Source organism: Schistocerca cancellata, chromosome 8 (assembly GCF_023864275.1).
Source record: "Schistocerca cancellata isolate TAMUIC-IGC-003103 chromosome 8, iqSchCanc2.1, whole genome shotgun sequence".
In the NCBI taxonomy this organism is placed as follows: domain Eukaryota; kingdom Metazoa; phylum Arthropoda; class Insecta; order Orthoptera; family Acrididae; genus Schistocerca; species Schistocerca cancellata.
In genome coordinates, this window is record NC_064633.1 from 404,448,038 (window position 1) to 404,475,365 (window position 27,328).

Consider the following 27,328-nt stretch of genomic DNA (forward strand, 5'->3'; position numbering starts at 1 on the left):
GGATTTATACAAATGCGATGTACTTGAGGACAATATTATGGAAACGGACGAGGATGTAGATGAAGATGAAATGGGAGATACGATACTGCGTGGAGAGTTTGACAGAGCACTGAAAGACCTGAGTCGAAACAAGGCCCCGGGAGTAGACAACATTCCATTAGAACTACTGACGGCCTTGGGAGAGCCAGCTCTTCAAAAATCTACCATCTGGTGAGCAAGATGTATGAAACAGGCGAGGTACCCTCAGACTTCAGGAAGAATATAATAATTCCAATCCCAAAGAAAGCGGGTGTAGACAGATGTGAAAATTACCGAACAATCAGTTTAATAAGCCACAGCTGCAAAATACCAACACGAATTCTTTACAGGCGAATGGAAAAACTAGTAGAAGCCGACCTCGGGGAAGATCAGTTTGGATTCCGTAGAAAAATGGGAACACGTGAGGCAATACTGACCTTCGACTTATCTTAGAAGAAACATTAAGGAAAGGCAAACCTACGTTTCTAGCATTTGTAGACTTGGAGAAGGCTTTTGACAATGTTGACTGGAATACTCTCTTTCAAATTCTAAAGGTGGCTGGGGTAAAATACAGGGAGCGAAAGGCTATTTACAATTTGTACAGAAACCAGATGACAGTTATAAGAGTCGAGGGACACGAAAGAGAAGCAGTGGTTGGGAAGGGTGTAAGACAGGGTTGTAGCCTCTCCCCGATGTTATTCAATGTGTATATTGAGCAAGCAGTAAAGGAAACAAAAGAAAAATTCGGAGTAGGTATTAAAATCCATGGAGAAGAAATAAAAACTTTGGGTTCGCCGATGACATTGTAATTCTGTCAGAGACAGCAAAGGACTTGGAAGAGCAGTTGAACGGAATGGATAGTGCCTTGAAAGGAGGATATAAGATGAACATCAACAAAAGCAAAACTAGGATAATGGAATGTAGTCGAATTAAGTCGGGTGATGCTGGGGGAATTACATTAGGAAATGAGAGACTTACAGTAGTAAAGGAGTTTTGCTATTTGGGGAGCAAAATAACTGATGATGGTCGAAGTAGACAGGATATAAAATGTAAACTGGCAATGGCAAGGAAAGCGTTTCTGAAGAAGAGAAATTTGTTAACATCGAGTATAGATTTAAGTGTCAGGAAGTCATTTCTGAAAGTATTTGTATGGAGTATAGCCATGTATGGAAGTGAAATATGGACGGTAAATAGTTTGGACAAGAAGAGAATAGAAGCTTTCGAAATGTGGTGGTACAGAAGAATGCTGAAGATTAGATGGGTAGATCACATAACTAATGAGGAAGTATTGAATAGGATTGGGGAAAAGAGAAGTTTGTGGCACAACTTGACCAGAAGAAGGGATCGGTTGGTAGGACATGTTCTGAGGCATCAAGGGATCACCAATTTAATATTGGAGGGCAGCGTGGAGGGTAAAAATCGTAGGGGGAGACCAAGAGATGAATACACTAAGCAGATTCAGAAGGATGTAGGTTGCAGTAGGTACTGGGAGATGAAGAAACTTGCACAGGATAGAGTAGCATGGAGAGCTGCATCAAACCAGTCTCAGGACTGAAGACCACAACAACAACAACAACAATCTTGATGTTTGGCTGACCATAAACAATGCCACAGTTTACATCCTATGATGAATGTGCTTTATCATAGTGTTTGTTTTAATCACCGCTGTATTTACTGTTTACGTACAGCTGTGGCATTGCCCTTCACACTCTATTAGAGCTCGGTGCTTGTTTGGGCCATTTTTTCTACTTACCGGCTTCGGTAATGACTCACGCAACTACTCGCCGTCACCTGCTATGCTTTTTAAATCCTACCATCGGAGGCTTACAACTGCGAATCACAGATACAAAGCACAAACATTCCTTTACCAAATCGCTGCTTTGTTCCACTATATGAGGTATCATTCCTTCTATATTTGAGTATAATTGTTAGTACAAACGGTACTAGTGGAACTGTAGTCATGTGATGACTGAGTGTTTTTACTGACCTTCACATGTAAGTATTATGTTACTTTGTAAAATGTAGGGGCTAATTATCTTATTCATAGCTAGGCCTTTGTTCCACGTTCCTTCCATATTTCAAACCAGCCTGTGTCATTACTCTGTATACTTCAAATTACTTGACCTTGTATTTAAATTTTATTTAGTAAGTTTATGTCTTTCATGAGATTTTCATGTTATTGTTGTGCCTTATGGCGGCAATATGCCTACTCCCTTGTACTTCGTAATGCAGTTGGCAGAAATCGCTTAACTCATGAATAAAACTTAATCGCTAACTTAAGGGTCACCTTTTGCCTTTCCTCCCTCACTACTCATAATTGATTGACAGACTTTTCTGTCGCCTAGTAACCAACTTTCCTGTTGCCTAATCTGTAACTCTTTATTTACCTCTTTTTCTCTATTCGTAAATAATTGGTCAACTTTTCTGTCACATAATAACAATAACTCCCCATTTATCATAAATCTCGTAGGCAGGACTATTGCTAGGCTATTTATTACAGCAGAAGCCACTTCACTATTTCAGTTAATAGTAAAGAGTAACGACATGTCTATTTTCACACAACATCACACCCTTCCAGACAACATTGGGTAATTTCAGTTATTTTTGCCATCAGAATTGCTTCGCGGGGATTCTTAAATTATTTTCAAATGTAAAGGTTTGTTCATCGTTATTGTAAGTATTCAAAAACTGTTCCACTACATATTTTATAACATGTCTTTTGTTATGTGCATTAATATGGTACAGGGGTCTTGTTGTGACAATCTACTGTGTTCTCCTGCTGGTATATCTGTAATCCTACACTTCGTATATTCTGGCTTGTCTACATATTGTGATGGTACAAACCCCCGTTACTAGATGAATAGGCCTAGTATGCCAGGATTTCTTTGTGGAGACCGAGCGCGCGACATGGAGCGCCATTCACGGAAGAGCGTGGTGCGCCCGCGCGATATCTGCAACGCGTCGGTGGGATGCCTCTGCCGCCGAGCGGCCACGTGGCCCGCAGCTTGGGGCATTGGTTTTTCACGCATTATGCGAAAACTATGTAACTTACGGTGAAGAGCGATGTAGCAGTGGATTGTGGTCAGCAATGTGCACCTTCTGAAACATCGATCTTTATTTTAAGTCACAAGACGCAAAAGTTATAGTAAATTGAAAATATTTTACTATCACGAATACTGATAAATTAATAAAAATTGTAAATAACATCTTTCAGAGATGAGTGAGTACTCATTAAAAACGTCTCGTCATAGTGGATCGAGTGCTGCAATCATATGTTAATATTCATAAATAATTAAGCTCGTTAAGAGCAATAAACAAAGTTTGATGGGAAGTTGTTTATAAAATTCAATAGAAAATTCATGACGTAAAGAACGGCACTATATAATATTTTGGGTGGAATCACACGTATTTTAAACTAGTTAAGTTATACTATACTCTTAACATGCACTAGTTTTCATTGTTTGCTAATTATCAAAAGTTATCGCCCATATTTAATTAATTATTATAGATATGAAGATTTTAATCAGCGCAATGTATAGATTGCTATACATTACGTCTAAAACAGTGCTATATGCAGTTCTATGTTAAGACTTTGCAGCACGGATGTAAGCAAACAAATTTACGCTAAGTGGAGAAATTTTGCAAACAGCTAAAACTTGATTTAAAGGCGATAGAATAATCCTAGAAACTAATGTGACATGGTAAATAAGATGTATTTTTTAGCACTGTCCCGATGGTGTACTTATTTCTGTTCAGGGATCTATGCGTCAAAATTTGTAACTTTAACTGGTGAGATTGGTACTTGCATAGCCAGAGGGGCGGGGGGGGGGGGGGGGGAGGGTCATTGGGCAGTCAGTGAGCATGTGGGTGGCGGAGTTGGTCGGTGGGTGGCTAGCGAGCCCCACTTGTGGGTGGCCCATGAGGTCGTTTGAGTAAGAATTTTTGGCACCGATTTATTTCGACAAAGAGTATTGCTTAATAGTGCAAGTGTGCAAGCATATATTTGGCGAACTGTAAGTACTACGATTATTTGTGTGAGTACGAACTACGAGGAATACATCGGCGTAAAATAAGACGTGGCAATCTGTGATTTCGCGCCAAGATTGCTAGAACAGACAGGACAGTGGGACTCGTGATTCTGTTCGAGTTGATGGAGTAACTTTCGATTTTAGCAGCCTACATTACTGCTATTGGGAGCTCAGAGACAAATTATTGCTAAGGCAAAAGTGTAAACCGTCTCACCAGTGCTAATTTCATTGTTTGAAAGAAAAGGACGAGGCCAATAAATATTGATGATAAAAACTTATTTGAACTGTGTTGTGAAAAATGATTTTGATATAATTATTGCCTAATTTTGGTTCCCTAGCATAAACTGCCAACTAGCTCTGCAGATGACGAAGAAATTGAAGAAATGTATGACGAAATAAAAGAAATTATTCAGATAGTGAAGGGAGATGAAAATTTAATAGTCATGGGCGACTGGAATTCGGTAGTAGGAAAAGGGAGAGAAGGAAACGTAGTTGGTGAATATGGATTGGGGGTAAGAAATGAAAGTGGAAGCCGCCTGATAGAATTTTGCACAGAGCACAACTTTATCATAGCTAACACTTGGTTCAAGAATCATAAAAGAAGGTTTTATACATGGAAGAAGCCTGGAGATACTGACAGATTTCAGATAGATTATACAATGGTAAGACAGAGTTTAGGAACCAGGTTTTAAATTGTAAGACATTTCCCGGCGCAGATGTGGACTCTGACCACAATCTATTTGTTATGAATTGCAGATTAAAACTGAAGAAACTGCAAAAAGGTGGGAATTTAAGGAGATGGGATCTGGATAAACTGACTAAACCAGAGGTTGTACAGAGTTTCAGGGAGAGCGTAAGGGAACAAATGGCAGGAATGGGGGAAAGAAATACAGTAGAACAAGAATGGGTAGCTTTGAGGGATGAAGTAGTGAAAGCAGCAGAGGATGAAGTAGGTAAAAAGACGAGGTCTAGTAGAAATCCTTGGGTAACAGAAGAAATATTGAATTCAATTGATGAAATGGGAAAATATAAAAATGCAGTAAATGAAGCAGGCACAAAGAAATACAAACGTCTCAAAAATGAGATCGACAGGAAGTGCAAAACGGCTAAGCAGGGATGGCTAGAGGATAAATGTAAGGATGTAGAGGCTTATCTCACTAGGGGTAAGATAGATACTGCCTACAGGAAAATTAAAGAGACCTTTGGAGAAAAGAGAACCACTTGTATAAATATTAAGAGCTCACATGGAAATCCAGTTCTAAGCAAAGAAAGGAAAGCAGGAAGGTGGAAGGAATATATAGAGGGTCTATACAAGGGCGATGTACTTGAGGACAATATTATGGAAATGGAAGAGGATGTAGATGAAGATGAAATGGAAGATATGATACTGCGTGAAGAGTTTAACAGAGCACTGAAAGACCTGAGTCGAAACAAGGCCCCGGGAGTAGACAACATTCCATTAGAACTACTGACGGTCTTGGGAGAGCCAGCTCTGACAAAAACTACCATCTGGTGAGCAAGATGTATGAGACAGGAAAAATGCCCTCAGACTTCAAGAAGAATATAGTAATTCCTATCCCAAAGAAAGCAGGTGTTGACAGATGTGGAAATTACCAAAGTATCTGTTTAATAAGTCACAGCTGCAAAATACTAACGCAAATTCTTTACAGACGAATGGAAAAACTAGTAGAAGCCGACCTAGGGGAAGATCAGTTTGGATTCCGTAGAAATATTGGAACACGTGAGGCAATACTGACCCTACGACTTATCTTAGAAGCTAGATTAAGGAAAGGCAAACCTACGTTTCTAGCATTTGTAGACTTAGAGAAAGCTTTTGACAATGTTGACTGGAATACTCTCTTACAAATTCTGAAGGTGGCAAGGGTAAAATATAGGGAGCGAAAAGGTTTTTACAATTTGTATAGAAACCAAATGGCAGTTGTAAGAATTGAGGGGCATGAAAGGGGAGCAGTGGTTGGGAAGGGAGTGAGACAGGGTTGTAGTCGCTCCCCGATGTTATTCAATCTGTATATTGAGCAAGCAGTGAAGGAAAGAAAAGAAAAATTCGGAGTAGGTATTAAAAATCTATGGAGATGAAATAAAAACTTTGAGGTTCGCCGATGACGTTGTAATTCTGTCACGGACAGGAAAGGACTTGGAAGAGCAGTTGAATGGAATGGATTGGGTCTTGAGAGGAGGATATAAGATGAACATCAATAAAAGCAAAACGAGGATAATGGAATGTAGTCGAATTAAGCCAGGTGATGTTAAGGGAATTAGTTTAGGAAATTAGACACTTAAAGTACTAAAGGTGATTTGCTATTTGGGGAGCAAAATAACTGATGATGGTCGAAGTAGAGAGGATATAAAATGTAGACTGGCAATGGCAACGAAAGCGTATCTGAAGAAGAGAAATTTGTTAACATCGAGTATAGATTTAAGTGTCAGGAAGTCGTTTCTGAAAGTATTTGTATATAGTGTAGCCATTTATGGAAGTGAAACATGGACGATAAATAGTTTAGGCAAGAAGAGAATAGAAGGTTTCGAAACGTGGTGCTACAGAAGAATGCTGAAGATTAGATGGTTAGTTCACATAACTAATGAGGAGGTGTTGAAGAGGATTGGGGAGAAGGGGATTTTGTGGCAAAACTTGACAAGAAGAAGTGATCGGATGGTAGGACATGTTCTGAGGCATCAAGGGATCTCCAGTTTAATATTGGAGGGCAGCGTGGAGGTTAAAAATCGTAGAGGGAGACCAAGAGATGAATACACCAAGCAGATTCAGAAGGATGTAGGTTGCAGTAGGTACTGGGAGGTGAAGAAGCTTGCACAGGATAGAGTAGCATGGAGAGCTGCGTCAAACCAGTCTCAGGACTGAAAACCACGACAACAGCAGCATAAACTGTACTCATGTCTGAGTGAATATTAATTCAAAAACTATAACTAAAGCGTGGGTGTGGAATAGTTTATTAATGCACCAAGTGTGGAAATCATCCTCTTACATGAGAGCCAAAATTGCACTAACATTTTTTAACGAACATATGTATATGCACATTCGTGTTAACTCTTGAGCGACACATATTTTCCTCCCCGTCGCAATATATTATGTCAATTGTCTGTTTTTCACCCGTGCTATGGGTTACTTTGTTTTTGTCATAGCTTATTTCTTTGTTGTCGCATTTAGTGCAGGGAACTTTCCTACCCTTAAACTTGATAGCGATAAATGTTAAAGAGGACAGATATAGTTCTGAATGGAAGAAGGGGAGAACTAACAGGAGGAAAAGAAAATGAAGTATGTTGTCAGTTAATTAGCGCACTTAGTACTCGTTAGTTCTCTAGTAGTGCAAAGAACGTTATTGAGCCCTCAGATTTCCTAGTAGTGATATTTTCTGATGATCACGATGTTCTATACTCATTTGCTTGTTCCTGGTTTAATGTTGGACACTTCAACTGTATGGGGATCTCTCTCCCAATGTTTTTTTATGATTCTCCGCACGTCTATTAGAATTTTTTTATCTCTGTGTTTGTTTTGGAAAACCCATGGCTTGACGTGAGCAAAATTCGTGAGCTTGATATGTCCTTTTCCTGGATTGTTTACTGTATTTACTCTTCCTTTGAGCTGATTTTTCTCGGATCCTAGCTAAGGCTAAGTCCTGCTTTTCATTAGTTAAAATATCATCTCACTAAGGGAGGCCTAGTTCATTTAAACTAGATACCTTTTCTCTCGTTAAAAGTTATTGTTTTGGTATTTGTGTGGTAGATTGGGAAGTTCGTTCATAATCCTCTCAAACCCTCCAACGTCCTTTACCTACTCGTGATGTTTTCTAGAGCAGTATGCTTTAAACAGACTATTTAGTTCTGTCATAAGACTTTCACTCACATTTTATTTGGGGTGGAATTTAGATATGTATATCAGTTTCCTGTCTAGGTCCCTCAACATGTTTTCCCCATACGCTGACATAAATTGTGGTCCACTGTCACTGATGATCCTATCTGGTTTACCTACCTTCCCTACATAGTCATTCTTGATCATATTTGAGACTGACTTAACTGTAACAATTCTCAGTGCATACAGCTTTATGTTCAGAGAACATGTCCAACACAACGAACAGATATTTGCACCCTCTTTGTCTTTTTGTGAGGTGGCAAGGAGACGATAAAGGTCAACACATACATTTCCCAGTATTTTTGTTGGGATCATGCTATGTCTCTCCGCTTTGCTGCTAGAGTTTGAAGGTTTTGCTTCCTGATGCACATCATATGATTTTAGAATTTTCTGTATCCGCTTTTCTATATTATTAAAACAACAACTACCGTTAATTTTCTCCGCACATTTCATGCCACCAAAATGAAATAATGTAAAATGTATGAAACGCAAGCCTCCCATTTCATATTCTGGCAAATAGATCTTCCACTGCTGTTTTTCTGGATCTGTTCTACGATACAATACACCTTTATCTGTTTTTAGTATTGCTTCACTTTGTCATTCGCTCTCCTGCTCCACTCAGCTTTTATCATTTTAAGAGTATCATCCGTATTCCGTTCACTTCTCATATTTTTTTAATATGCTCTGATTTTTTCTTCATGTTTTACTTTGGTAAGGTATAACATGGAGATTTCTTTCTGCCCTGAATCATGGAAAGCAGCTTTATCCATACCCACAAGCAGTATAGATAATGCATCAGCCACTGTATCGCTTTGCCATGGCAAGTATTCTATCGTGAAATATACTACTGACTCGCTAAGGCCCATCTCGTTAAACTGTTGAGACTTACCTACAATCCACCAGGAATGATAGCGCTTTGCGGTCTGCGACCTCGTTTACTTGGCTCCCCATGACATAGTAGCTTAATTTCTTAAATGTTGACACCACTGTTAGTGTTTCCATTTGTGTTACTGAATTCCTATTTTCTATTTGCTTTGTGCCCGACCCGCAAAGGCAATGGATTTTCTTTCCACAATATCTCCGTTTTCTTTCAACTGACAAACATGAACTCCCAAACTTATTCTGAACTATTACGGTATATTGATAATTTTTACTTATGGACCGTCTGACAGCAACTGAATAAAACACAATTTTAGTGCCATACGCGTTTCGCCTTTATTTTCTGCAAGGCATCATCAGTGGCAGGTTGCGTGGCCAGTTTCCTACATATTACGCTCCTGTTGCATTTTTGGTGTTGTTCTTCTTCTTATGAACGCCAATTTGCGTTTTTCCCCATTCCACAGCACTATGCACTGAACGCTTGTTTTAAAGCAATGTCTGAACTGTCAGTAAATATGCCAATAGGTACACTTAAGTCTGGATGTGACAAAAATTGGTATTACATAATTCATCTTTTATTTTTTGAAATGCTTGTTCACACTCCTAGCTCCAGATCCGTGTAGCGTTCTTCTTCGCTAAGTGAAGTAAGACTTTCGGATTAAGTGCTTGATTTTTCGCAAATTTGCGATAACATCCAGTTAAACCTAAGAAGGCTTTCATCTGCTTTTTGTTTTTAGGTCTTCGAAAGTTTCTTATCATATTTAACTTTTCTGGGTCTGACTTGATACCATCAGCCGATATAATATGTCCTAGAAATTTAATTTACCCTTTCCCGAATCCAGATTTGTCCAAATTTACAGCAATATTATTCTTGTCAAATTTAGATAACACTTGATTCAATATGTCGTTGTGTTCCTAATATGTTTTGACAGTTGGCGAAATATCGTCAAAATACAACGTACGGGCACCTTATGTGATACACAAATAACAGAAGCTAAATGGCAATAGTCGGAATTGGTAACTCCCTCCCTCACAAACAAATGCAGTAAAAACTCTATATTTCTCTTCTAGTGGGACCAGGCAGAAGCTAGCGGCCTAGTCTATACTTGTTAATATCTTGAGGTAATTGAGCTTGCGTGAAAGCTCCTCTAGTACCTCAGGCCTATCCATCTGTGCTGAAACTTCATTTTTAAGGCTCAATCATCGGGAATCGTGCCTACTGAGTCATATTTCTTTGAGTAAATTACAAGGGAACTTCAATAATTAATATGAGATCGCTCGATAATTTGCCAGTCAGTCATTATCTTCACTTCTTTATCTACTGCTCTTTTCGCCAACTGAGTAGAATATGGTTTAAACGTAACCAGAACGTGTGGTTTTACCTGGGAACAATATTGATAGTACTTCATACAACCTTGTACTTTTGAAAATGCTTATTGATGCTGTAATAGTGTTTTCATTCCAATTCATGCTCCTCTTACATACTTAATCCCACAATGCTTACGAGTTTTTCCTTGATTATAACCTCTATACTTACCTCTTCATCTGGAGCCGCCCCCACATACTGACATATGCTTTCTTCTGGTCCATAGTTGCAGTAATTTTGTTCCCTTATAATCTGCACTCATTCATTATCTCCTTTTTTTTATTTAGCCTCATTTCGACTATATTTAAATACTTGTCCTGTTCTTCTCTTTTCCTCATCATACCCTCTGAATAGCCCTCATTACCCCATTAGCAATTAACCAATCTGACCCCGAAATTAAACTGACACACAGTCCGGGAACCGCCTTAGCTTTCATTGAAAATGTTCCGTTTAGCATTCTAAATTCTAGCCGAATCTGCATACTTATCTTTTTACTCCTAGATCCACACCTTGTAACTTCTTTAACTCCTTTTACTGAGAACTCGGGAAATCTGAATCCTTCTTCGTATAAATTTCTAGAAGTAGCACTAATTTAGCTACCTGAGTGTAGGATCACTGTCGTTGTCATGTTTTGTATTTCGCTTTCATTAGCTGATTGGTACACTTTCTTTAATTCCCCCCGTACTTCTTTCATGACTGCATGTTTTAAATGTGGTACTGGCCACTGTCCACCTTGATATTGCTTGTCCTTCTAACCTACTAGCCACTAAATTGATTTTTTGTTGTGTATCATGTTTTCAGGAATGATGCCATCTATTTGCCTAATGAAGGATACTGGGTCTCTGACTCCCTTACTAAAAAAACAATGGAATTTATAAGTATAGGCCTAATTTCCTACTTCACTTATATGAACAACAACATTTTTCTTTCTTGTTCACACCAAATTTAAGTTCATTTTCCATTTTGCCTTACTTCTCGGGAAGACCTTTTTACTCTGTTTCTCTCAATTTACCTTGAATCGCAGTTACGTGGCCTTTGCAAGACGAGTCTACATGTTTAGTATTACAACTAAGTATTTCATGGTCTTTTTTGATACTTTGTAAATTAATGAACGTAAACATGGTCTGTAATTCGATTTTTTTTAATCGTGCGATTAGCTAATTCGACTACTCATCATTGTGAAGCACATTTGTAATGCCTGCGCTTCATGTCATTTTCAGATCTCTCCTAACTTTGTAAATTACTCCAATGTATAAAATCTTTATCTTCACATGCCTTGATAGCTTCGCTTTGCTCTTGTCTTACATTACTAATTTCATCAACCTTTGTTTCTATCGCTCCATTTTGATCACTCAGATTCTATTTAAACGTTTTAATTTCGTAGCCTACCTTTTGATTATTTTGTTGTTGTTGAGGTCTTCAGTCCAGAGACTGGTTTGATGCAGCTCTCCATGCTACTCTATCCTGTGCAAGCTTCTTCATCTCCCAGTTCCTACTGCAGCCTACATCCTTCTGAATCTGCTTAGTGTATTCATCTATTGATCTCCTTCTACGAATTTTACCCTCCACTCTGCCCTCCAATACTACGTTGGTAATCCCTTGATGACTCAGAACGTTCCTACCAACCGATATCTTCTTCTAGTCAAGGTGTGCCACAACTTCCTCTTCTGCCTAATTCTATTCAATAACTCCTCATTAGTTATGTGATCTACCCATCTAATCGTCAGCATTATTCTGCAGCACCACATTTCGAAAGCTTCTATTCTATTCTTGTCCAAACTATTTATCGTCCACGTTTCACTTCATACATGGCCACACTCCATACAAATATTTTCAGAAACGACTTCCTGACATTTAAATCTATACTCGATGTTAACAAATTTCTCTTCTTCAGAAACGGTTTCCTTACCATGCCAGTCTACATTTTATATCCTCTCTACTTTGAACATCATCAATTACTTTGCTCCCCAAATAGCAAAACTCTTTTAATATTTTAAGCATCTTATTTCCTAATTTTCTGACTTACAAATGCCTAACCTTTTACCCAATACTTTTGTTTCATAATCCATTCTCCTTTAATATCCTTCAGTTTTAGTTTCAAGGTTTATAACCCTTTATTACAAACCATCGAACTTACTGTTAATTTGAGCTATTCTTACAGAGACGTCTTTTAACCTCTTACGAATTTTTTCTGTTTTATTTTAGTTTTTCTTAATTCCTCCTTATTTACGTTTTGTGCTTTTCTGTAGTCGGTCTTAAATTCTTTTTTGTGTCTTTCTTAACTCCTCGTTATATTCTTTTTGTGTCCTCCTATTTTCCTTTAAAATTAATTTTAGCGTAGATCTTATATCCTGATCACCATCGTGAGCTGGCAAAGTACCATGACTTAATGTACACAACTTATCTGTTTTCTCATTAGTAATGTTGACATTAGTAATGTTGACATTCGTGTCATTTTCTCTGGCATAGTCATTCCAATCTATTATTTCATTTTGACTAGGTACCACATATTTAGGATATACTTCATCATTGTTTTCTATAAAATCTACATTTTCACTGTCCTCATTACTAGTTAACTCTACATTACCATTGAAATAATTCATGGCTGTTTCAGAATTCGCAATGAGATTATTGGTTATTAAATTTACTGTTTCGGATTAATCACTAACGTTTGAATTTACATTTTTACTTGGGCTGTTGTGACTAAATTTGACATATTATAAAACCCATATCGGACTTCTCTACCATTTATTTGTATCTGATCCACCGGATCATCTCTACTACTGTGAGCCAGCCGCAGTGGTTGAGCGGTTCTCGGCGCTTCAGTCTGGAACCGCGCGACCGCTACAGTCGCAGGTTCGAATCCTACCTCGGGTATGGATGTGTGTGATGTCCGTAGGTTAGTTAGGTTTAAGTAGCTCTAAGTTCTAGGGGACTGATGACCTCAGATGTTAAGTCCCATAGTGCTCAGAGCCATTGGAATACGACTGTGAGGTTGAACTCCTCTGTTTCTGGCAGTTCGTCTTACTTCCTTTCCCCCAGACATTTTACTTATACTAATATTTCAGTTACAAATCTTAGAGTACTATATGCAAGCGCAACACGTACACTACTTTCCTTCCTGGACGTACTGCCACTGATCCTCGTTACTGTGGGCTGTACCACTGACTGCAACTCCGCTGTTGAGGTGTGCGCACTTCAAATCCGCCCTGTACTGATAACTACCCCGGCCGCTGCTTTCTGCCCCCGGACCTGTTGTCTGTGGCTGCCTCACGCTGTTCTGCACTTAGCGCCGGCTCGTAGTGCAAAGATTCTTGAAACGTTGATTTTTAACGTACTCTCAAGGACGGCTCACACAACGTAAACCCTTATTTTCGTAGCACTGAACCACTTTCTAGTCTTTATTTGCACCGATACTACTTTAATTGTAAAAGAAAATGATTTTGCGGCATCAGTTACGTGAACTCAGCTGAAGCTCAAGAACCAGTTCAAACACAATTCCAAACCCAATTATCATGGTTCTTCTACAGTTCTCTGGTCATTTACAGTTCACACGAATCACAATCCTTACACAGTTCACATTTATCGCGAGTAAAATTTCGTCTCACATTCCAAAGCACTTCGACTTCAAACTTCCTCACCAGGCATCAAATTGAAATACATACATGCGTGTGATAAACCCTTTCCCTCCACAATTTCTCTCCTTCATGCCTCCTTTGTGCTATCACGGATGACGTGTCACTGATCCCATTTGTACTAAGACTGAAGTTCACGCCTGATGCCTACTTCCTTCCACTGCCCTGAGTGGAATTCGTAAGTCCTAATTAATGTTCACCAAACTGCAGCTTTCTATAGTTGTCCCCTGCACAGAAAACAGCACGTAGGTCGTGAATCCGTTATCCTGAGGCCGTGATAAACACTTAGCGAGTAACTGGTAGTGAATAAATAAGTAAATCTTCAATTAGTTTGTTTATATGGAATGTCATTAGCCTATTTCTCTTAGCAGAAAACGAGAAACAGCACAAGTATAATCCACTTTATGAATTTCAAATAATCTCCATCCTTCACAGTTTCATAGAAAATAAACAAATTAATGAACAGAATATTTGCGCAGTTAGTGATAGATTGTTCTCAGTTACACGTCGACATAACCAGAGTTTGCTAGTTCACCTCTTAACTGATACCGAATGAGCAGACAACATGTCTGTCTTCCGAGACAGCCGAACCAGCTCTGATCTTACAGCCGAACCACTACGCACGCCATCTAAGTTGCGCGCGATCAGAACATCTCCGTAGTGCTTCGTCAGCCTTTTCGTTTAGAAATCCTTTATTATTCTGATGGTAGCTAATACTTTTGAAATAATAGAATGATGGACTGCTACTGAAAGAAGTTTTATACGAGTTGCAAGTAAATTCACTGGTTAGTTTTTCTAATATTAATAACAGAAGTTTATGATTTTCGCACTCTACTTCCAAACGCACGAGACAATTACAGAGAAGGAGAACAATTAATTTAGGCGGTCTTTCTCACGATACCCGTACTGAACAAACCATCTGTCACTGGTACCTCACACCACATTGTGTCCTCTTCCCACTGCTGCCTTCTCAAGTGCTGTGAGAAGAGCTTTTAGCAGCTGAATATGATAGCTGTAAAGCTATAAATATTACACTAGTAGTTTTCTCTTGGTCAGGAAAGCCCTTTGCACCATTTCTTGTCTGCTTGTTATGTTCTTTTTGTTTTGTTTGTCTTGGGTTATTATCTCGTCTAGGTAGCAGAATTCCTTAACTTCGTCTACTTCGTGATCCCTCGATCTGATGTTAGGTATCTCGATGTTCTCGTTTCTGGTACTTCATATTACACTCGTCATTCTTCGAATTACACTCATTCCTTACACTCTCCTCATTATGCACTTCATTTTATTCAACAATTCCTATAACTCTTCTTCACTTTCACTCAGGATAGCAATTTTATCAGCGAATCTTACCAATGATATCCTTTAATCCTGAATTCGCTCTTGAAATTTTCTTTTATTTCCTTCACTGTTCATTTGTTGTATGGATTGAACAGTAGGGGCGAAATACTAAGCCCGGTCTTAGAATTTTTTTAATCTGAGCATTTCGTTCCTGATCTTCCAGTCTGAAGTTTCCTTCTTGTTTCTTCTACAGATTGTGTATTACCTATCTCTTCCTACAGCTTACCACATTTTCTTAGACTTTCGGATATCTTGTATCATTTAATATTGTGGAAGCTTTCTCCAGCTCGACGAATTCTATGAACATGTCCTGAGTTTTCTTTACTTTTGCTCTCATTATCAGTTGCATTTAAAACTGCCCCTCTGGTATATTTACGTTTCTTAAAGCCAAACTGATCGTTCTTTTCCATTCGGTTGGGTATTACTCTTGTCAGCCATTTGGATGAGCTGACTGTGGGATAATTCTCGCACCTTCGCCACTCGCTGTCTTCGAGACTGTGTGACGATGTTTTTTTTCCGAAATCCAGATGGTATACTGCCAGTCTCATACATTCTAACCGCCAATAAAAATAATCGTTTTGTTGCCATTCTTCCCAATGATTTTAGAGGTTACGATGGAATGTTATCTACGTCTTCTGCCTTATTTGATCTTAAATACCTCACAGCTCTCCTAACTTCTGATTCTAATGGTGAAGCCCCCTATGTTTCCACTGTCGGCACCTGATCCTTCTTTCAAGTCGTCAGACAAGTCTTTCACCTCGTAGGCCTTCAGTGTACTCTTTCCACCTATCAGATTTCGGCTCTGCATTTAACAGTGCAATAACCATTGTACTCTTAATGTTACCGCCCTTACTTTTAATTTCAACAAAAGTTGCTTCGACTCTCCTATATGCTGTATCCTTCCGACAATCATTCCTTTTTCGATTTATTCACATTCTGATGCAGATATTTCGTCTTAGCTACACTGAACTTGCTATATATTTCGTTCCTAAGTAACTTGTATTTCTGTATTCTTGGATTTCACTTAGCATTTTTTATCTTTCTGTTTTGGTCGATCAGTTTAAATATTTATTTGCTATCCTTGGTTTCTTCGTAGTCGCCTTCGTTGTACATACTGTTTTCTTTCCAATATCTGTGGTTGTGCTTCTAGAGATGCTGTGTCCTCTTCAACTGAACTACGTACTTACATATTTACCATGGCAGCGAACTTCGAGTCAGTCTCTTCATTTCTTAGTATTTCCGCATTCCACTTCATTGAGCACTGATTCTTCATATCAAGACTATGACATTTTATTAGACATCACTCTGCTCTTTATCACTACTAAATTGTGATATGAGTTTTATCTGCTCCTGGGTAACTTGAATTTCTGTATTCTTAGATTTCACTTAGCATTTTTTATCTTTCTGTTTTGGTGGATCAGTTTAAATATTTCATGAGCTATCCTTGGTTTCTTCGTAGTCGCCTTCGTTCGGAATCTGAGTTCGGAATCTCTGCTTGAGTATGACACATATACACTCCTGGAAATGGAAAAAAGAACACATTGACACAGGTGTGTCAGACCCACCATACTTGCTCCGGACACTGCGAGAGGGCTGTACAAGCAATGATCACAAGCACGGCACAGCGGACACACCAGGAACCGCGGTGTTGGCCGTCGAATGGCGCTAGCTGCGCAGCATTTGTGCACCGCCGCCGTCAGTGTCAGCCAGTCTGCCGTGGCATACGGAGCTCCATCGCAGTCTTTAACACTGGTAGCATGCTGCGACAGCGTGGACGTTAACCGTATGTGCAGTTGACGGACTTTGAGCGAGGGCGTATAGTGGGCATGCGGGAGGCCGGGTGGACGTACCGCCGAATTGCTCAACACGTGGGGCGTGAGGTCTCCACAGTACATCGATGTTGTCGCCAGTGGTCGACGGAAGGTGAACGTACCCGTCGACCTGGGACCGGACCGCAGCGACGCACGGATGCACGCCAAAACCGTAGGATCCTACGCAGTGCCGTAGGGGACCGCACCGCCACTTCCCAGCAAATTAGGGACACTGTTGCTCCTGGGGTATCGGCGAGGACCATTCGCAACCGTCTCCATGAAGCTGGGCTACGGTCCCGCACACCGTTAGGCCGTCTTCCGCTCATGCCCCAACATCGTGCAGCCCGCCTCCAGTGGTGTCGCGACAGGCGTGAATGGAGGGACGAATGGAGACGTGTCGTCTTCAGCGATGAGAGTCGCTTCTGCCTTGGTGCCAATGATGGTCGTATGCGTGTTTGGCGCCGTGCAGGTGAGCGCCACAATCAGGACTGCATACGACCGAGGCACACAGGGCCAACACCCGGCCTCATGGTGTGGGGAGCGATCTCCTACACTAGCCGTACACCACTGGTGATCGTCGAGGGGACACTGAATAGTGCACGGTACATCCAAACCGTCATCGAACCCATCGTTCTACCATTCCTAGACCGGCAAGGGAACCTGCTGTTCCAACAGGACAATGCACGTCCGCATGTATCCCGTCCCACCCAACGTGCTCTAGAAGGTGTAAGTCAACTACCCTGGCCAGCAAGATCTCCGGATCTGTCCCCCATTGAGCATGTTTGGGACTGGATGAAGCGTCGTCTCACGCGGTCTACACGTCCAGCACGAACGCTGGTCCAACTGAGGCGCCAGGTGGAAATGGCATGGCAAGCCGTTCCACAGGACTACATCCAGCATCTCTACGATCGTCTCCATGGGAGAACAGCAGCCTGCATTGCTGCGAAAGGTGGATATACACTGTACTAGTGCCGACATTGTGCATGCTCTGTTGCCTGTGTCTATGTGCCTGTGGTTCTGTCAGTGTGATCATGTGATGTATCTGACCCCAGGAATGTGTCAATAAAGTTTCCCCTTCCTGGTACAATGAATTCACGGTGTTCTTATTTCAATTTCCAGGAGTATATATATATATATATATATATATATATATATATATATATATATATATATATATATATCCTCTTGTGGTTTTTGAACAGAGTATTCCCTATTATATTACTTACTGATATTTATTGCAGAGCTCAGTCTTCCTCCTTTCCCTTTCCTACTACCAAGCCTACATCCTCCTGTAATCTTTTCTTCTAGTCCTTCCCTGCAAATGCTTTCCAGTCCCCCTTGACTATCAGATTTTCATCTCCCTTTACGAATTGTATTACTGTTTCAATATCCTCACATCCTTTCTCCATCTGTTCATCTTCAGCTTGCGGCTTCCGCATGTATAACTGGACTACTGTTCTCGGTGTTGGTTTGCTATCGGTTCTGAACAAATCTCTCACGTAGTGTTCACAGTAATTCACTCTCTGCCCTACCTTCCTATTCATAACGAACCCTACTCTCGTTATACCGTTATATGCTGCTGTTCATAATACCCTGCACTAGCCTGATCAGAAATCCTTGTCTTCGTTCCACTTCACTTCACTGAGTTCTACTCTATTTAGATAGAGCTTTAGGATTTGCCTTTATGCATTATGTAGCTTCCCAGCCACGTTCAAACGTCTGATATAGCACGCCATAACTCCCAGAAAGTTACTCTTTCGTTGGTTATTCAATCTTTTTCTCAAGGCCACCTCCCACTTAGCAGTCCACTCCCGGAGATCCGAATGGTGAACTAGACTACAATCTTTTCCAATGGAGAGATCATCACGACAATTTCTTCAATTACGGCCACATCTCTTATGGATAGACATGGTGAATCTTTAATGCAGTGGTTTCCATTGCTTTCTGAATCTTCATACCCTCAATCATTGCTGCTTCTTCTGCAGTTTCCCACTACGAGGGTAAGGAAGAACCCTGAACCACTGTCTTCTCCTCCGTCCTCTATGAGATGGATGTTCGCGAAACGATGATGACTTCTCATGCTCGAAGTCATCGGCGCGCCATTGCTGATGATTTCTATTCAAAATGTAGCTAGGGGCTTGATTCGAAACCAGGATCGAGAATGTTTCGATTTCTAACCAATGACGCTTCCGTAGACCACAGATTCGCACTCGAAAATGTGATCTACAACTTCATCTCGGTGAGAACACAGTAATTCACGATTAAATGTTTGAAATGCGGTCCAATGAGGGAATTTCAGACTCTTTCTCAACCATGCTAACCTCCAACGTGTTATTCGCGGTAAAAACGGTAGAGACAGTCTGAACTTCTCTCTGTGAACTCCATTCCAAACTTAATTGTGGACTGTTGTGTATCCACGCAGATGAAGTTGTAGACCAGGTTCACTGTGACACTTCAGTGATCAATTTGACGGTAAGAGTTGGCACAATTTAGAATGACAGTAGTATTAGGTCTGCCAAGAAGGTGTGCAGACCGTGAATAGAACAGTGTCTAATGCCAACAGTTGTTTGGTGCCTGACAAGCTGCAAAATGTCGTTGCCGCCTGTGCAGCTGCGATATTCTTTATTCGTTTGATTGAATGAAAAGCGGGAATGCTGCTGGCTGTGTTGTAGTTCCTGTTGTTGCTTATGGTTTACAGAATCATACTTCACAATTACGCATTTCAAATGGACGAAAGGTATCATTATATATATATATATATATATATATATATATATATATATATATATATATATATATACTCCTGGAAACTGAAATAAGAACACCGTGAATTCATTGTCCCAGGAAGGGGAAACTTTATTGACACATTCCTGGGGTCAGATACATCACATGATCACACTGACAGAACCACAGGCACATAGACACAGGCAACAGAGCTTGCACAATGTCGGCACTAGTACAGTGTATATCCACCTTTCGCAGCAATGCAGGCTGCTATTCTCCCATGGAGAAGATCGTAGAGATGCTGGATGTAGTCCTGTGGAACGGCTTGCCATGCCATTTCCACCTGGCGCCTCAGTTGGACCAGCGTTCGTGCTGGACGTGCAGACCGCGTGAGACGACGCTTCATCCAGTCCCAAACATGCTCAATGGGGGACAGATCCGGAGATCTTGCTGGCCAGGGTAGTTGACTTACACCTTCTAGAGCACGTTGGGTGGCACGGGATACATGCGGACGTGCATTGTCCTGTTGGAACAGCAAGTTCCCTTGCCGGTCTAGGAATGGTAGAACGATGGGTTCGATGACGGTTTGGATGTACCGTGCACTATTCAGTGTCCCCTCGACGATCACCAGTGGTGTACGGCCAGTGTAGGAGATCGCTCCCCACACCATGATGCCGGGTGTTGGCCCTGTGTGCCTCGGTCGTATGCAGTCCTGATTGTGGCGCTCACCTGCACGGCGCCAAACACGCATACGACCATCATTGGCACCAAGGCAGAAGCGACTCTCATCGCTGAAGACGACACGTCTCCATTCGTCCCTCCATTCACGCCTGTCGCGACACCACTGGAGGCGGGCTGCACGATGTTGGGGCGTGAGCGGAAGACGGCCTAACGGTGTGCGGGACCGTAGCCCAGCTTCATGGAGACGGTTGCGAATGGTCCTCGCCGATACCCCAGGAGCAACAGTGTCCCTAATTTGCTGGGAAGTAGCGGTGCGGTCCCCTACGGCACTGCGTAGAATCCTACGGTCTTGGCGTGCATCCGTGCGTCGCTGCGGTCCGGTCCCAGGTCGACGGGCACGTGCACCTTCCGCCGACCACTGGCGACAACATCGATGTACTGTGGAGACCTCACGCCCCACGTGTTGAGCAATTCGGCGGTACGTCCACCCGGCCTCCCGCATGCCCACTATACGCCCTCGCTCAAAGTCCGTCAACTGCACATACGGTTCACGTCCACGCTGTCGCGGCATGCTACCAGTGTTAAAGACTGCGATGGAGCTCCGTATGCCACGGCAAACTGGCTGACACTGACGGCGGCGGTGCACAAATGCTGCGCAGCTAGCGCCATTCGACGGCCAACACCGCGGTTCCTGGTGTGTCCGCTGTGCCGTGCGTGTGATCATTGCTTGTACAGCCCTCTCGCAGTGTCCGGAGCAAGTATGGTGGGTCTGACACACCGGTGTCAATGTGTTCTTTTTTCCATTTCCAGGAGTGTATATATATATATATATATATATATATTACTTAATTTGTAAAGATGAAGCTCTAATACTGCAATCTTGCGAGTGTTGGAGGAAGGTTATTTGGAATTTAGACTTATTATTACATTTTAACGTTTTTTCTAAGCATTTTAAAAGCGTGAATATAGATTTTCATCGAATGCGCTATGTGTTGTTTAGTGTTTCATGTATTGGTAACTCAGTGTATCTTTTGAGATTCGTCCATTGCCGGCCGGAGTGGTCGAGCGGTTCTAGGCGCTACAGTCTGGAACCGCGCGACCGCTACTGTCGCAGGTTCGAATCCTGCCTCGGGCATGGATGTGTGTGATGTCCTTGGGTTAGTTAGGTTTAAGTAGTTCTAAGCTTAGGGGACTGATGACCTAAGATGTTAAGTCCCATTGTGCTTAGAGCCATTCGTCCATTCATGTGTTGTTGTTTGTTGGCTTCGGAGATTTGGAGGTGCAGTAGTGGAGAGTACTGACACCCATCCTTTATGGACATCAGTTTTATTGACATGCCTACTTCATTCAAAACAGAAGAACAGTATTAACAATTGGAGGCACATGTGGATGCGCTGTAATTCTCAAAGCATTTGAAGTAGATCCCCAACTAGCACCAAGTTTCCTTCATAATTCATGTCTTGGTTTAAGTGTTTCTCCTGCATGTTCTATATGCTTCCTGAACGTCAGGATCTGTCTAGAGTCACTCCAAAATATTTTTGATATGGGCTAGGCAGTAACTTTTTACTACGAAAGGTTACATTCAGTTCCTTGTTTGGTATTCTGTTGGTTAGCTAGAAACTACCTCTACATCTGCATACATAAATCGCAAACAATCCTACAGTGCATGATGGAGGGTACCTTGCAGCACTACAAATCACTTTCTTTCCTACTATACTCGTAAACAGACGGAGGTAAAATCCACTAAATGCCACCGCACAAGGCCTAATTTCTCCTGTCTTAGCCATCTCTTTGGTCGTTACACGAAATGTACGTTGGCAGAAGTATTCAGCTTCTAATACTCATTTCATAAATTTTCTCTTTAGAGTTCCTAGAAAAGAATATCACCATTCTTCCAGGGATTCCACTTTGAGTTCCCAAAGCATCTCAGTGATACTTGCATGGTGATCGAACCTACCGGTAACAAATCTAGTAGCTCTCCTCCGAATTGCTTCGATGTATTCCCACTTACTTGTTGGGATCCCAAACACTTAAACAGCGCTCAAGAATGGGTCTCAGTAGTGTTTTATGCCTGGCTTCCTTTACAGGTGAGCCACACTTTCATAACTTTCTTCCAATAAACCGAAATCGACAGTTCGCCTTCTCAACTACAATCCTTACGTGCTCGTCCCACCCTTTTCTTCAGCATTATGCCTTCATCATAAATCGACTTGGCTGTATCAAGCAGCGCATTACTAATGCTGCATTCGAGCATTACATTTTTGTTTTTTCTCCTCATTTGTATTAACTTACATTTTTATGCTTTTAGATATACTTGAATTTCATCAAGCCAACTAGATATTTTGTTTGCGTCATCTTGCATCCGCCTACCCTCACTCAACGACGACACCTTCCCGTAAACAGCAGCATCGTTTGTAAACATCCTGTTATCTTTTCTAGTTAGTATGCGTTTGTTCACCTACGTAAATCTTGCTTTGGCTTGCTATAGCTAGGTCGTCAGCGTAGCTAATTGTACACAATCTGTGCTGACAACGTCGTTTGTGCACAACAGTGGGGTCAAATCCGGTCCCTGTGATATTCCTTTCTTTATGCTATAGGATATACTAAATTAAACTTTGAAGGTGTGATCCTTAACTGTTATTTTCATTAAAACTGATATCTTTGCATTTAAAACGGTCTTACTTAGTTTATACGTTAGTCCATCTAGCCACACACAGACGTACGCTCCTGTAAGGACGGGAAATATCACTGTGGTTTTCGTTTTCTTCTGGAAGACTGATTCTATAAATAATCACTTGCAGCGAAGTTTACACAAGTTGCCCAAGTAATATGGTGAGGAGGAAGCAGTTATAGAACTCGTTCTGTTATACAGAAATCTGGCGTCTTGCAACACGTGCTTAGTAGCGCCAGTGGACGTCGGTTCGCTTGGTCGTAATTCACTTTTCCTGTTTTGGCTACAGGTTATGGTTTTAGCATTTTACAATTGCTGAGGTATACTTTCGCTGTCCAGTACTTTACCATCGAGAAATATGACATCCAGTTTTGTTATAAACAGTCCATTCTAAGCCCCAATGACGGTGCGACAAATTGATATTGTGGTAGACGGCATATACCGACTGCAAGAATCGGACGTGCCATGCTGTGAACGCATATCTGTGTCTTACCGAAACAAATATTTAGTTTTAGAGACTATTTGTGCATAAAATGTGGTGATCAGACGGGTAAGAGTGGGAGTGAGATTGTATTGTTGTGAGACGCCATTACTCTGAATAGTAAATTTTCACATAGTTTTTTTTACACAAAATAACATCCAATAACTAACATCAAATATTCAAGAAATGTATATATCCATACCGATATTAGTTAATTATTACGGTACAGATATCACGAGACGTAAATCGGTAGGAGGTGAAGTTCGGAACGACAGTGCGAACCTGCGTTTTCCACGCTCAGAATTCGTCGAGAGATTATCTCCGAATTAATAAACTCTAACATTCTAAATTGTTCGACCTGTCATCCAGACTCATCAAACCACTTAGCACACAAAGTTGAGCCGAACGATATGCGTAGCGACTAAAGGTTTTACAGATTTCAAAAATCAAATGCCTCTGAGCACTATGGGAGTTAACATCTGAGGTCATCAGTCCCCTAGAACTTAGAACTACTTAAACGTAACTAACCTAAGGACATCACGCACATCCATGCTCGTGGCAGGATTCGAACCTGGACCGTAACGGTCGCGCGGTTCCAGACTGTAGCGCCTAGAACCGCTCGGCCACAACGACCGGCTACAGATTTCAGATGGAGCGGATAACGACGAGGAATGCAAGCGAGGTCGCTGCTGCGGAATACATATCTTGCTCTCTTGTGGTATTTAAGAGGGAATATTTATATTTTCCAGATTTTCAGGAGAGTAAAAACAAAAGGAAATAATGAACTAAGCTAAATCAACTAAAACCAATAACTGAACCAATAATTAAAATAAAAGCACACATAAAGAATTATTTATAATAGTAAATAAATAAATATTAATTTTAATTAGCTTAAGAAATATAATAATATATTAAACATATCGGCATCTTTCTTGTTTATGAACGTGAAGTCCCTCTTCTGTGAAAGGTAGTAAGAGCTTACTCTTCTCATTCATTCTTCCTTGTCCTTCTGTCGTTCCTTTGTATACTGCTTAAAAATACCAAATTGTAAATCAATAGTAATGGACCTATGAAGGGTGCCAAACTGTGACTTAATGTTTGCGTGACTAGGTGGTCCATTGGCATCGGTTTCAGTTTATGGAACCTAGTGTCATAAAGACTTTCTGGGAGACATTAGGGTATGAGACATGATTTCAAGTCCGAGTAAGAGGCTGGTATCTAGTAGAGCAGGAACACGGACTTGCGGCTTCAAACCTTCCATCGAGCTGCCGCCTCGCAATGCCCCCACTGCCTGATTGTCTACGAGGGCTGTCCAGAAAGTAAGTTACGATTGATCGCGAAATGAAAATCACAGTGAAAATCAGAAATGTTTCATTTGTAACAATTAGCTACACCTTTCAGCTACTTCTCTACGTAGTCGCCGTTCTGACTCAGACATTCGTCGAAACGTTGTACCAACTTTCCAATACCCTCATCATAGAAGGCAGCCGCCAGTGCATTCCGCCAATTCTCTACGCTGGCCTAAAGCTCGTTGTCTGTGCCAAAATGTTGTCTTCTTAGCCAGCGGTTCGTTTGAGCAGAGATGAAACTCAGTGGGAGACAATTACGGGCTGTATTGTGGGTAATCAAACATTTCCAATTGAAACGATGCAGGAACATCTTCATTGCCCCTGCAGAATGAGGCTGAGAATTGTCTTGAAGAAGAAACCGCACGACAGTTATGTAATGTTGGTTGCATAGCTTCAGGGGAAAATTCTCACCAGGCCCTCGTACTTGGCGGGAGACACTATTTTCTATAACATCTTTACGCGCTCACTAAGAGCTCAGGAATGAGAATAGCGACATAATTCTACCTAGGGTCATACTAGAGACACTGCCCAACACATCTTTGCAAAGCTTTATCGGATTTTCATAGTCGTTTCCATTTCGCGACCGATCGTAGCTTACTTTCAGGACAGCCCTCGTATTTAAGGGTAGGGCCAACACCTCGCTGCTCCGTGTGACTGACGCTACTACTGCTTGCTTCCTGAGCACTTGGTTCCTTCTTGACAAAGAATCAAGAACTACCGTTGGTTTCTGACTTGCTACGAGAAGCTAGGAACAACATTTGTTGAGCATTGACAGCCACCTGAAAGAGATTCATTAATAAACTGTTACGGCAATGCTACGATTACCTCATTACGTTTTTTCTGAAGACGGAATTTTACTGATTACTGGAAATTATTCGGAATTCAACTACGATCGCCTACTGTGTTATCACGTCCAATAGAAATGGATGAATAATGAAACATTTATATCGTAAACATTATGACGTAATATGTTTGAAGTGACTGTACGTCATATTATATCTCAAGTGCTGTGATTAGCTATTTCACTTTTCTCTTACGAAACTATTAGTATCCGTTGCAGTAAAATTATCAGATTATGGAATGGTTAATCAGGGTGCTGTTTTTAATTATGACGACCACTGGGGCGCTAAGAATAATTGTAAGAGGAGTTTGTAAAGAAAAAGTATAGTTACAAAGAACGTAGTTTCTGCACACACTGAATATTGAATGGTAAGGTCAAATTTTACGCGAATTGAAGATCTCGGCTGTAAAAAAAAGGCAAGGGGCAGCCAATGAGAAACAACTGTATTATATGCTGAACACTCTAAATAATGTGCTTCAGTAATATTGGATGTGCTTTATTCAAATTAATTTCACGATAATTCGAGAAACAATTGCTGTTCCTAAATCTTGTCACAATCTGGCGTTCTGGAAGTCCCACTTCCCCCCCCCCCCCCCTCACTCCCTGAAAAAGGAAGTTATCGAATGTTTACTAATTCGACCATAAAGAAAAAATTAAAATGTATTATTATTTACATGGGGCAAGGGTCGGGTACCCACTTAACAACATGAAGTTCTCATTTATGGCATAATGGTACCGGACATTAGAAAATCAACAACATGTATTAGTGTAAATCTGTCCATTCAGCCGAACATTGCCCCATGTATGACATTAAGTAGTTATAATACACTTTCATTTTTCTTTATGGGAGTATTTGTAAACTTTGCGTAATTTTTTGGTTGACTATTGCTTCCACTCCAAATGATGATGGCCACATGTCGAAACTGCAATCGTGATATATAAAGATATTTGGTACAGCCCAGTCGGAATTACAACTTTCAGTATCTTCACCGTAGCTGTGAACCCAGTCCTTACCAAAAATTTTGATATCGAGACACGGCATCTCTATCTCTTACGTCAGTATCTCGCTAATGGCAACTTAGCCAAGATGTGTGTATGTAAACAGTGGTAACTGTCAGGCGAATAACTGCAGGTAGTGGTATTGCGGTAGTGTTCGTGGCAGGAACATGCATGTCATTGGCGATGTTCAGGAATCCGTCGATAATGTGGGTAACCAAAAATCACTTGTTCCCGAACGCAAATGGGCTTCTAAAGTTTTTTCTAATCAGGATAATCTGAATGTTTGTTAAGACAGCAGAAGTAGTTAACTTGTCATTCTTACTACAGTTTATGTGAATTTAAATGACGAGGTGATACTACAAATGTTAGAAGCCATCCTTAACATTGTTTACATGCTGTAGTAAGGTGCTTGCTAATATTAATTTGTATTTCACTGATTCGATGTTAATTTTTGAGGACTTTGTACTTTATTGCTGCAAACTCTTTTAAAGAAAATCAGAATATCAGGCACTGAAACAATTCAGACATTCCTAATTTGTATTTTCGGCAGGATTCGGAGTAATGTCTCCTTAATTCGCCCAGCAAGTAAACAGTGTTAAGACAATGCTAATCCACTTAGCT